The following is a 14,522-nucleotide window of genomic DNA, read 5'->3' as shown; positions in this document are numbered from 1 at the left end:
CTGGGTTGGACATGGCCTTGTATGTCAGGCAGAGATCACCTCTGAGTAAGTGGTATGCAACCGAGTACAGCTGGAGTTTTTTGAGTTGAGCTGCATAGGGCATCTGTTTGAGGCCAGTAATCCTCTTGGTGAGGTACTTTGTGGTCTTTCAAGCTGTTGCAGGTGTCTTGTAAGGTACATCCCAAATGGGGTGTTGTATTCTATGAATGGTCTAATGAGTGATGAGTAGAGGGGCACATTAACCTCTTTTGTTCTAGATGTGAACCCTTTTGTGATTAGGTGGGCCACATAGAAGGATTTTCTAACCACTTTGGCAATATGATTATCAAAGGAGAGATTACTCTATACTTGGGTCCCCAGAACCCTTATTACATTTTCTGTATTTAGGGGACTACCACATATGTGGTAGTTCGCGGTACTTTGTTTTTTCCAAAGGGGATGACTATGCACTTTTTTGGTATTTAGCTTGAGGCCATGATTTTGACACCAGGTATCCGTCTCAGTGAGACCCATCTGGAGGGTATCTGTACCAGCCAGAGAATCAGTTATGGCCCCTAGTTTGCAGTCGTCTGCGAACTTTGTCAGCCATAGTCCTCCTATGCTTGCCTATACCTCTGAGAAGTACATACCGAACAGGAGGGGTCCTAGGACCGAGCCCTGGGGGATGCCACTTGTAGCCAGTTTAGAGTTGGACATAGAGCCTGCAACTCTCACCATGTGGGTTCTATCCATGAACCAGTTGGCAACCCATCTTGTGATGTAGGGGTTTATGTTCAAGCTGGTGAGCTTGTCTATAATACCTGAGTGGGGAATGGTGTCAAAGGCCTTTGCAAGGTCTAGGTAGGCTAGGTAGGCTGTGTGGACCACCATTCCCTCGTCTATAGCCTTGGTAACTGTGTCAAAGAAGTCCACCAGGTTTAGGAGGCATGATCTGCCCTTAACAAAGCCAAACTGGGTAGGGTCCAGTATTTGGAGGTTCCCAATGTCTCTGTTAATAAGTTCCATGATGATGCATTCTATAGCCTTGCAGACCAGGCTAGTCAGGCTTATAGGGCGATAGTTCCTGGGGTCCATTGTGGCTCCACCTTTGTGGAGCAGGATAACTGTTGCTGTGCACCACTTTGTGGGTATGTAGCCTGTAGAGAGGCTGAGTTTGAACAGTGTGTTTAGGTGAGGGATTAGTTCATTTTGGAGCTCATGTAAGACACAGCCTGTTACATCGTCCGGTCCCATTGAAGCTGTGTTTTTGGCTTTGGATAGGGTTGTTTTAACCTGTGTATCGGTGATTGATAGGGCCCTACATTCTTCTGGTATGGCTATGGGCTCTTTAGGGGTGAGAGGGGGGTGAAGTCTGCACTAAACCTGTCTGCCAGAATGTTGGCAATATCAGTCGGTTCAGTGTATTTTGTGCCATTCTTCACTAACTCAGAGCAGATCTGAGAGTTTCCACTTTGGTTCTTGACATAGCTAAAAAATGCTTTGTGGTTATCTTTGGAGTCCATGGCAATTTTCCTTTCGAAACTAGCCTTGGATGATTTAATGAGGGATCGTAGTTTCTTGCTGATACTGATCAGGGATGTTTTTCCTTCTTGGGATTTTACTCTTTTCTGTACTAGTTTCCTCCTTCTGTTGTATAGCTTGTTTATGGCAGGGGTCCACCAGACTGGTTTCCTTTTCTTGGAGGAGTGAGTCTTGGTTTTGTTTGGGATAGTATGATCCATGAATTCTTGTAGGTCCCCGTAGAGTGCATTAGTAAAGGATTTTGCAGCTTGGACAGTGTTGTCCTTTGGCATAGGGGCTTTTAAACTTCCCACCTCTGTCTTAAGTAACGTGAAGTTTGCTTTTGAAAAGTTTTTCACAATGGTTTCTTTGACTGGGGGGTGGTGGCAGAATGTGGATATCCAGAGTGATTAGTTTATGGTCAGATCTAACCAGCTAGGGGATGACCTCCGTTGTGGAACACTGGTCGCCTATGTTGGTGATGGCCAGGTCCAATATGTTGTCACCTCTGGTGGGGGTGTTAACCAGTTGATACAGGGTGTTTGAGTTTATAAATTCTAGGAACTGCTGAGCAAGGGAGTTTGTACTTGAGTAGTTCTCCCGGTTAATGTTTGGGTAATTGAAATCATCCAATATCATGGTGTTTGATAGGACCTTTATGTTTCCCAGTGTTTCCAGGAATGTGGAGTGGGGGTCCTGGGACATGGTGGGTGATCTGTAGCAAGCTATAATTTGAATAGCAGTTTTGCCTGTTGTTAGTTGCACGTGGATGATCTCTGAAGCATCGTGCTGTGCCACTAAGCTGTAGGTGTGGGTATCCTTGATGAATATGGATACTCCCCCGCCTTTTGTAATTCTGTCCAGGTTTTGTGGCCAAAATGTATGGTATGAGTTGTAGCCTGGTAGTGTTGGGGTGCTCTCTGCAGCCTTAAACCAGGTTTCTGTTACTGCACATATATTGATTTTTTCCATACTGAGGAGTGCCTCAAGTGCATGCATTTTGAGGTTTAGACTTCTGGCATTGAGTGGCCTTACCCTCAGTTTTTTGTTACTTGTGCTATTTATGGTGGTGAGTTTGTCTTTTGAGCGTTGCCTAAAAAAGGCACTATGGGGTGGCAAGAGCCTTGGCCAATATTCGAAAGCCTAAGGGTGACAGGTGCAAGCTTTCTCTAGCAAAGTGGCATGGCTTGTTGAGCATGTCATCCCAGGCTGACAGACACTGGATCCCCTTTGAATGACACCAGAAACTTAGCCAATTGCTACAATTGATAATATTTTCTCTATATCGTGGTATCATTCTTGGTGAGGGCAGGATACTACTCAGGGCTAGGATCATACTGGCCTGGACTACGTGATCAGAGAGCTCCTCCATGTCTCTTTTCATGTAGTCCAGAGAGGTTGGCTCAGGTCATTCACACCAACATGGACAATGACAGAGTCATATTTGTACTGTTTTGTAAAACTTAGGTGTATATAATCTCTATGCTTTTAATGTTATTTTATTCTGTGAAGGCTGTATAGCCGAGGCACAAAGTAATAAATGATTGGACTGTTCATTGTCTTGGTGGTATAGTTTTCATATTTGTACTTGTTTTGGAGTGTGTTGGGTATGTTATTTTGCCTTAAGGGCTGTGACTGTGTGGCACACTGGTTTTGTAAAGTATGTGTTTCATGGTTTGTGTTGGGGGGTGGACGTTGCTTGGATGTCTGCTTTGGAGGTGGAGGTTGCTTTTGCAGATTTTTATTTAGAGCCTCTGAGTATGTTTTCATGTATTTATGAGTGTTTTTTGCCAGTGCTGATTTCATAGGTCTATGTGAGACTGGTGGTGTGATGCAAGTAATTCCCTTCTTCTCTTGACTGCCTGGTCCAGTTTTGGGTTGAGAGAGCTTTGCCTCCATTTGGCTGTATAATTGCATCTCTCGCATGTATTAGTGTTTGGTGGAAGGAGGAGAGGGTTGCCTGTGTACATGAGGCAATTGTAACATTGCCTCAAAATGCCCAGATTCACCAGCTGGACCGGAGAGTACACCTGAAACTGCCCTTTGGACATGCCTGGATAGGGAAAGTGAACTGTTTTACTTATTGGCAGGTAAGGTCGAATAGAGAGCCTTGTCCTTCTCTACAGTATAGGAGTTCTAGTGCTAAGGTTTATTAGTGCTTGCTATGAGTTTTGAGCAAGTGCTGGGATGAGAAGAGAATGTCTGAGTGCCTAAGTTGAAAGGTTGCCTAATTCCAAGGGAAAAAAATTGAAGAGTAGACTTTGTGGAGCCGGGAATAGTTATACGCTAGCTAACCAGCACCGCCTGGCTTGCTATGAGTTTTGAGCAAGTGCTGGGATGAGAAGTGAATGTTTGAGTGCTTAAGTTGAAAGGCTAATAAACAGCCAAAAGCACTGTATAGAGGAGAAACCAAGGACCGGACAGCTCTAAAATTCACAAACAGTTTATTCAACCACAAAACCTTACAAATGCAGGTTTTATAGCAGGGAAATGAAAGAGATAATACTTAGCCCAAAATGGCCAATAAACTACAAATTTCTGGGCTAAAACCACTCCTCCAGGGACAGATAGGCTGCTCAGAGCTCCCTCTCTCAGAGTGAGCAGAGACACTTCCTTCTATCCAAGTGAGGTATGGGCAAACACAGAAACCTGTAACACAGCCCTGAATTCAGAACTAACCTGAAAACTGGACTATGCTAGCTTAGAAAGGCGGGAAAACAAGTATTTTTTTTTCAAAAAATAAAGCAGATACAATCAAAAAAATACTTCAAATGCACAGAAATGGCTATCACACTTGAGTGTGTAGCCTAAAAAAGTTAAACAGATAATTTAAACACAAAAACAACTTGGTTATAGTGCAGGCAGTAAAATAAGTACACTATTGTTTTGAACATTTTTCCAGTAAACAATGAAACAAAATGCATGCACCAATAATGACAAAACTGCCCAGTTCAGAACATTTCCATCATAAAAGTCTACTCAAACTTCTTCAGTCCACCAGTATCAGTAAATATGCACAATCTCTGAAGAAGTAAAAGTCATCTAAATAATTCCACATTAAAGAGATATGTAACTAATGAAGAGGTTGTTGCTAGCAAACAACTTTATATTTCATTGCTTCATCTACAAATAAAGTACCTATTGCCAAAAAGGACTGCAGCATCCACTCCCTTTACATCACTGTACAGTATCAGCAATGCATCTACTTACTGTGGGAGGAGAACCCACAGCCTTCTCCATCAAAAGCAAGTGTACTACTCGTTGTGCTATTAACAATGCAAGCAGAGTCAGCATAAGCAGCACTAATAAATAAACTTGAACACCAACCAAACAAGAAAGCAACAGGAAGTACCACTTGCTCAGCCTTCGACACAAATAGAAGTCCACAAAAAAGATAAATTATCCAGAGGCAGAGTTCATGTAGAGATTCTCCTTATTACGACTTTACCCAAAGATCATAGAACCAAAAAACAAATGTTCGGAACTGGAACAAATCTTCTTTATTCAGACATAAAATTAAAACCAAGCACTTTCACCTGAGAATCTCAGGCTTTTTCAAGGTAAATTAACTATGTGGCCATGGTGTTTATATATTGTATTTAATAGGCCAATTTCATTAATTAAATTGTAAAAAACTAATCAATTACGAACAGTTGTTACTGCCTTCAAGTAAAAATTCATGTTTAAAGTGCAACAGTGCATTTAGAACCAAAACTCATATTGGTTTAGGTTTATAAATTTTCGTAGCTTCAACAAATCTGTATGTACTTTGAAATAAAATAAAATTATGCATTCAAATGCAAACTTTTAAAAATCTTAAAAGGCTTTACAAAAGACACTAAGTAACATTATTGCTCGGAAGTGTGATGAAGGGCCTCCAAATAATTTAGCCCATGGCATGCTACATTGTAAATACAAAAATATGTATTGAAGAAATGTTTCCATCATGAAACAGTGTTTTAGTGAATTAAAACATTTAAATAAAAATAAAAATAAAAATGAACAATAAAAAAGAAATAAACTGTGCATTAAAACACAGCCCTGAGTGGAAATATCTTATTACCCTAGGACACAATACCCTAAATAAACAATGTAAATAAATAAATAAACTTTGAGATCACAATTTGTTCCTTTTCCTCTTCCTTCCTAAGCAGCACTAAACTTTTGTTCCCCTGTAGCTCTCAGCTCCTTGTAAAATCTCCTTGACACTCAGCTGGATAAACTTTTGTTCCCCTGCAACTCTCAGCTCCTTGTAAAATCTACTTGACACTCAGCTGTATCTCTGAACTTTGCAGCACAAGAAATCTGGAAAAAGCCAAAATTTATTGGGGTGAGGCAAAAGTGGCAACACCAGTGACACATTTTAAATATTGCTTGTATATTGTTGGAAAGTTGCTAGAATAAAATGCTGTGTTACCACCATACATTTCACTGCCAAGTCTTAAACCCAGGACCCTGTGCAAAACAGTCAGAACAACATACCACTATGCCAGATTAGCTGTTTTGTGAAAAAAAGGAAGACTGACACTTAAATGGCTACCATTTAGTGAATTCAGTTCTCACCACAGCTGTCAACCTCTTAGCACAAAACACCTTGACAAAGCCAATAATGGGGGAATACAGTCAAATATCAATCTTATAAACTTAGAAAATTGCTAGAATAAAAAAAGTTTTGTGTTACCATGTACTTTCTGAAGAATATGAAGTCTGAAATTCAAATGCCAGTCATTTTTATTTATTTAACATTTGTTAACCAGGAAAGTCTGACTTGGAACAAAAGCCAATTTTCAGCAGGGGCCCAGGGAGAAATACTCCAGACACATGTCTTTGTAAGATGGAGGACACCAGGGCATCCAGAGGAAACCCACACAAATACAGGGAGGACATGCAGACTCCACACAGAAGGCACCCCAGCCAAAAATCAAAGCAGTGATCCTGTAGATGTCAAGCCATAATGCTACCACTGCACTACTGACTGTGTAAGGAAAAAAAAAATACAGAAACCACAGATTGTATTTTTATTTAACATTTGTTAAACAGGAAAGTCTAACTTGGAACAAAAGCCAATTATCCGCAGAGGCCCACAGAGAAACACATGTCTTTGTAATATGGAAGGACATTAGAGCATCCAGAGGAAATTCACACAAACATTGGAAGGGCATGCAGACTCCACACAGAAGGCACCCCAGACAAGAATCAAACCAGAGAACCTGCAGCTGTCAGGCAATAATGCTACCACTGCACCGCTGCACTACTAACTGTGCAAGGAAAAAAATACTGAAACCAAAGATTTTTATGAGGAACAAAACAAATATGACACAAAAATCTGCAGATGTTTTACAAATGGTGGTGGGTAGGGAATTCAGGCTCTTGCCACCTGCACCCAAGGTACAGGGCTCAAGCCCACCATTGTGTATATAGCCACCAGTATATAGCACCTGAGGCATTTCACACACGCAGTCCACCCAGCTGGTTTCCCTGTGAGAGTAGCCTGCTGATGATGCAGTCTGGAGTTCTTCTGTCCTATGTGGTTGTCTCTGTATAGACATCTGAGCATTTGCAGGGCAGACATGCCTTCCTCCCTATCCAGACCACTGGAACAGCAGTTTAGAGTTCTGTGAGTTCCAGGAACTCCAAGCACACATGCGCGGCATTTCAGGACTTACAATTTTTTTTGTTTTGTTTCTTTCTTCTTTCTACACCTGGGGCAGCTGCAGTCCTGCAGTCCTATAGCACGAGCTGTCCCTTTTCTTGACTCAGTTGACTCTCTCGGTCAACAAATGTCAATAAGTAAAAGAAATAATAATACATTTCCCCATAAAGGATTGTGTCTTGACAACTAAATATGTATAGCGTCTTTAGAATCCAGTCTTTTCATCAGCTTACTCATGTTGCTAAAGCCTGTTTGGTTCTGCTAAGCATTTATAATACTGATACCGAGTAGTATCTGCTTACCATAAGTGCAGATGAAAGTAGATTGTATAAGGATTTCTGGAAAGTATCCTGATGCTAAGTAGACCATCTCTTACATGTAGTTTAGGGATGATAGAGATGAATATTATTTTCACTTATCAATGTGTATCAGGTTGCACTGCCAGAATGGTGCAAGTTAGAGAAAAGCCATGAAGACTGTTGGACACCAGATAGTTAACAAGTTACCAAATCTTTGTAGCATGAGGACAATGAGTGCAAAGAGATGCAGATGTCAAATTATGCTTATTGATATACCTATCTTTTAACTTGGGCTGCCACAGTAGTGCAGCAGTTAGCATTCCCCCCTCACAGCAAGAGGTTCTCCAGTTCAATCCTTGGCTGGGGTGCCTTCTGTGTGGAGTCTACATGTCCTCCTTGTTGTCACGTGGGTTTCCTCCTACATCTCAAAGACATGCTGTAGGTGTATTGGACACTCTAAATTGGCCCTAGGTGTGAGTGCGTGCATATGTGTGTCTTCGTTGGGAGTTGGGCTGTCAACTCAACACTGTAAAACTCTACTGCCAATCATGAGTGGACAGGTGATCCACTGTGGTGACCCATAAGCCAGAAAAAGAAGATATACCTATCTTTTAACTCCAATTCTACCAGCAATTCAAGAATTAATGGTGCCATTCTTGTCAGTCTGGAGGCTGCAATGCAATTGTCTAGATCTCTGAGGCAGTAATAAATGTGAGAAATAGCTTTTCAGCTGAATAAGAAAAATCATGATTTTTCCCTTTCTTGCTCATATCAAGTGATTTTAAATGCTTTATCATGGCACTGAATACCATAAATTCAGTTTTGTAATTAACTTAAAGTGGAACAAAACTACTGCACATGTGGTCTGCCTTTTAATCCAGTTTGCTTGAATGGGGCAAGGCATCCCACACAGTTGGTACAGCTAGCATGATTCTAAGCAATATAAACTAGTAAGCATCTGTGTTGTAAACTTACATGATAACAGCCAGACTGATGAATGATAATTTAGATTCAAACAGCTTAAGCACTCCTACTTTAAAATAGATCTGTATTAGGTTAACCAGATTAACCATATTAAAGCTTGCATAATTTCATAATGCATGTATCTTGGATTACTTATGGCACATAATCTAGTGAAGCTACAACAAAACTAAGATAGTACTTGTATGTGGATTGTTAGCTACTTTAATAGTGCACATTATATATTTTTTTATACCCATATATATTTTTTTACAACCAGATATGCAACAGACTTTTACTTTTAGGGTGAAAGCAAACTGCAACAGCAAGAATATGATATATTTAGCAGTCTGTGATGTATGTTCATCCTTCTATGTTGGGAAAACCAACAGGGAGTTGAGATTTCGTATTCGTGAATATTTGTTGAATATCAAAAAATGCATTACTACCAATGCCCTTGCAAAACATGTCTCCCTCACTGATCTATCACACATATTTAAATTTCAGGTGTTGGAACAGGTCATTGAAAATGACAGGGGAGGCGATTTAATAAATCGTACTGAAACCTCTGAGACCAGATGGATCATTAGATTGAGGGCAGACAGAGGCATGGGGCTAAATGACAGAATACCAATGAAACCTATTTTTAAAAAACTGTGATAGGTTAATTGATTCTATGAAATACTATATTAACTAATGATCCTAGCAGCTTTTTTATGGTCTGATGAAGTTGGTGATACAATCACGAAAGCGCTAACCTTCTTGATTTTTATGCTGTCTGGAAAAGAATAAAAGCTATTTTTTGAACAATTGAGTGGAACTGCTTTCTGCTTATGGTTGGAACATTGGTTGTTTTATTCAATGGATCAGTTATTCTGTTTTGTTGGCTTCACATTCCATTTATACAGTTAGCAATCTTCTCTGTGTGTATTAGTAAGCATCTGTGTTGATAGCTTACATGATAACAGCCAGACTGATGTATGATAATTTAGATTCAAACAGCTTAAGCATTGCTACTTTAAAATGGATCTGTATTAGGTTAACCAGATTAACCATACTAAAGCTTGCATAATTTCGTAATGCATGTATCTTGGATTACTTATGACACATAATCTAGTGAAGCTACAACAAAACTAAGGCAGTACTTGCATGTGTATTGTTAGTTACTTTATTAGTGCACAATGCTATTTTTATAGTTGTTGCCTTTCGGCTTTTCCCGGTTAGGAGTCACCACAGCAGAACTCCAGTCCGCTAATGATTGGCAGTAGATTTTCATGAACGCCGAGGTACCAGCTCGACGTTCAACCTTCAACGAAGGCACGCCCATTTATGCATGTCTTTCAAATGCCCACCCAACTGCGGGGAGGACATGCAGACTCCACACAGAAGGCACTCCCCACACTCCAGACTAGAAGTGAACAGGAGAACCTCTTGCTGTGAGGCAACAATGCTACAGCTGCAATAGTTATTTGTTAATTAAATTTTGCAGCGTCCATGGTGCAACAGGTATCATATGTGCCTTTGGCGTTGGGAGGCAAGAAGGCTGTGAGTTCTAGTTCCACTCCATGTAATTGGCGACTCAGTGCAACATAAGGTTGTGCTACACTACTGAGTGTGCCCTACTTTGGATGAGATGTTGGCAGTAGCTCAGGTGGATGTAAAAGATCCCATGGCATTTATTAAAAAGAGAAGATAAGCTTCCCGATTCCTTGGCCAAATTTCTCCTAGAGGTATAAATATCACCTCAGACATCCCCTGAGGAAGTGACTAGAATATTGGATCCAACCCTAGAGGGATTGTTATGAGGGGTGACTTGCAAGAAGTGCTGTAATTTGGAGCTAAGATTGTGATATAGCTTTAGTTTGGCAAAAGAGCAGTAAGGATATTAGAAAATTGGTTAGTTTAGAATACGAAAGTGAATCGTAAGTGGTAATATATAAGGTTTTTAAAAAAGAGTGGGTAGAAGCAATTACAGCAAGCAATGTTTGTGAGGGAGTGAAACATAGAATATTATATGATAAAGAAAGATCACTGCAGTTCTGAAACTGTCAGTTATCATGAGAAGTTAGTAAGTAGATGTAGAAATAAAATTCTTATGGAATGGCAGAACAGTATAAAAGGTTACTATCAGATGAGTAGAAAACATTGCACTCAGAGCATTATTTTATGTACTTTTCAAAAATAAGACTTTCAGGCTGGTCAATGAATAGTATTAATATGATTATTGCCATTGGCTATTTACTAATGTCTGCCAGATATTATAAGATACTATGCATGGCGTTACACTTCGGATACTTTGTGCAAATTTCAGGCCCCCTTCATGGCACTGTTTTTCATTACTGTGACTCAGAGCCTGTCAATTCATTTCTGAAATAATTCTCTCTTGTTTTCAGCATGCCTCTTTTTCTTTCCAGCTCCTGAGTTATGTATATATCATCAGATAGTTTACTTAATGCATCATGGTTTACATGCAGCCACAGTATGGTGTGGACAAGGAAGTTCTTTTGCAAACACTAAGCCATTTTCTTGCACTTCACTTTGATGGTTAAGCTGTTATATGCATACATTTTTGAACAAAGACATTCTGTTTAAATTAACTAACTCACTATACTTTTACAGGGGATGCAAGCCTTCTGGTTCTGCTATTCCCAAAGGCACCAATCAATCCATGGTTAGTTACAAAAAAAAAAAAATCATAGAATGCTGTAGGTAATCAGGAAATATATAAATAAGTAAAAGTATAAACTGCTAGGGATGAAGATTTTGGCATCACAGGGATGATGATATGTACGATTATGACCCAATATGCTACAGGCTGGATGAGGTACATCTCATAGATTTAGGGTGGGATCTGCTTAATGTCCAAGAGAGAGAGAAAAAGAAAAAAAGTAAGTGCAAAAGAGATGGTGGTGGGTGAAATATATATATATATATATATATATATATATATATATATATAAATGTATCTGTATGTGTGTGTCCATTGGTCAGGTTCTTCATTCCTAACAAGGGGACAAGAGAAGGGAGGAATATATCATCATTCATGCGCAAGTGATGAAGATGGTCAATTTGACAAACAACAAAAATAAGGCTGAAATGCACCACAAGAGGGGGTCCAGGTAGCTCCAGGTACAGAGTTAGAGAAAGTGGATTGGTATGAGAAAATATTGAAAATTACTAATGTTATTTTAAATGAAGTACAGTGATGTATGCTTTGCCCAGCCTCTGGTCTGGTGGAATTTTGGTGTGAAAGGCCACATTCTATATGGCCCCACAGGAACCAGAGTGTTTTAGGCAAAATGTTCCCACTGAATAAGCAAGCTGATGGATATGCCTGTCAGCCTCAGTGACCTGCAATTAGTTAGCAACTCCAAATTATTGAAAATCAGGATGATTTGCTAGGACAAACTGGAAAGATATGTCTGGCCAGCTGTGGTAGCCCAGGTCTGGTCTTAGGTACCTTTAGGCAAACGGTAAAAGCCACTGAGTAAGATATAAAGGGCTGTAAGAATGAACAAACTCGGGGAAGAAGGAGGATAATGTTGAAAAAAATTAATAAAAGATTGTCATCTGAAGTCCAATCTGGCTGTACTTGGAAATATAAGCATAATAAATGTAGATGAATACATTCTGTAACCTGACACTGAATTGTCAATAAAACAGTTATATGATACTAACGTATTGTATGGTTATTTTGGGTGGAGAGCAATTACTGCATTTGTTTATCTTACCAACAAACATACTCTGATTTGTAACTGCCATGAAATTCTTTTTTACATATCAAGCACTACAGCTACTGAAATTAGTGGTAAGTAGATGTGCTGATCAGTTCCTTGAAAGCAATTTATGCAAATGTTGGTGAAATGGAACTCCATTTCACAAAATTCTTTATCAAAATTCAAGAAAAATTGTTTTACCTAGGGTGATAAAATCCTCACAAACAGACTTAATTAAAATAACCAGCTCTGGGTTGCTGCATGTTGGGGGAAGGGAAGCATCCTCCAAAAGTATGTAGAATTTGGACTGGCTTTGAATATGATCACAAAGCCCCACATGTACTTTGCTGCTGAGGGTTGAGGAACAAAGAACCTTGTTATCTTTATTGGTGTCCTCCAAAAAAGTTGCCAAAATGTAAATGTAAGGAGTTTAACTGGTAAATGGACAAGTGGGTAAGAGTTATTAGGCATAATTAAAAATGCCATTATAAGGAGAAGCTTCCGGTATTTGGAGCATACTAAAGTGCTTTTTCAGATATGTTGTTTTGAGGTAACAGAATCTGACTAAACTTGCTGAACCTACATATTGGGGATGTTATGGACTGTTCCTAGCAGCTGTCCAGTCCACATGTTCCATAACAGATTCATGACCAGAATGGCTGTAATAAGTAACTCCATTCCTTTTGACTATGAATGTCTTAGAGTCCTACAGACAGACTTCATGCCCTCCATACTTAACAACTGAATCCAGAGACATATACATTCCTAAATAATCAAAAGGAAGTTCCTTTCTAGCTGTTATTGAACTTTAAAATACAGCACAGTATGAAAGGCAGGAAACAAGATCTTGCATCAGAATTTATAGCACTTACTTTTCACAAGTGCATGGTTGCAGAATGCAAATGCCAGAAGCCTCAAGACACAGAGACAGACTTTCTTGGATGTTGAGAAATAATATTTGCAAAGTTGTTTTCAGCTGTTACTTTCACCAGAAGCTTTACTGTGCTCAAGATGGAGATGCCAGTGCCCACCTACACCTATGAAAACACAAGTAAAAATAACTTAAATTCTAGAACTGAGACCACTAGAAATACAAACAAGTATATTTGGTAAGTAGACAGAGATGAGTTCACTGCATGCATTCATTATAAAGCATTTTCTCCATTGAGTTAAAATAAAATGCTACCGAAATAAAGCTGTATATCAATGACAAAAACAAAAAACACTCTTGTAACTCGCATATCTAAACAATGAATAAATGCTTGGATTTTACAAAAATGTTTTTAACTTTTGTTTTTGACTATACGGCTGTTTTTCAGTAACACATTTTGTTTCCTCTTCTACTATTTTCCTGTATCCTGTACCGTTAATCCACTGGGGATTATGGATTTCCTGGCTATTTTCTCCATTAAGGTGAGGACCTCAGAATGATAATATGTTGTAGAAGAAGGTAACTTTGTACAATACAACTACCAAAGGAAAGATAATTGCTATTTGCATGTGCCCTACTAAAAAAATACATAATCTGCAACGCACACAATGTAACCCTCTGTGGTAATAGCAAACAGAAAGGCAGAATGAAACTAGCAATTCATTTTAGTGAGTTTCTTTAGGCAGGTATTCTGCTTAATTCTCAATGCCAGAAACACTGTGAGATACAAGAAAGAGCCACATAGCCTTCTACAGAAATGCAATGCACCAAGGTTCAAACAGTTTATCAAAATTACACTTCTGCAGTGCAGTTAAGACACAATGATACAAAAATCGTTGGCTATCATTTTTGTGGGATGAGTACAGAAAAACAGGACAGTGCAGCTCTCCATCTGTGAAGTAATGTCCTTTAAGAATTTTGTATCCATAGGAAGATGCCCTGTTGAGCATAGCAGAAGCAAATAACTGCATCACTATTCAGAAGTGTACATTAAACAGTATGTCTGCCATTAAATATTTTCTGAATGCAAACACATACAGCAATTGTTTCTGTTAGAGAAGGTTGAGCATTACTGCAGTTCTTGAGTTAGTACAATACATATTTTATTTTAGGAAAAGAAGGAAAAATAGCAAGCTTATATATTAAGTTGGTTTTACCTGTGAGCAGAGATTAGCTTAATCATGTCACTGGAGATTTTCTAAGAATCATAGTAGAACATAATGCTTGAATGTAAGGTTATCGTTTTGTGACAGTGGATAGAGGTGAACATTGACAATGAATACTGGTAGCTTTGAAGCAGACCAAATATTGTAACACCTTTGAGAGAATGAGGTCAAACTTGAAAAAATCTAGTAGAGTAGGCCTTACTTTTGATGCATTATGTAGGTAAAGGGAAATGATGATACTTGCTAACTCCGAAAAAGTATTTTACAGTAAAAACAAGGAATTATAAAATGAATATT

This window comes from Protopterus annectens, chromosome 2.part1 (assembly GCF_019279795.1).
Source record: "Protopterus annectens isolate FY-2018-M chromosome 2.part1, PAN1.0, whole genome shotgun sequence".
Classification (NCBI taxonomy): Eukaryota; Metazoa; Chordata; order Ceratodontiformes; family Protopteridae; genus Protopterus; species Protopterus annectens.
Note: the sequence above shows the minus strand (reverse complement) of the source record.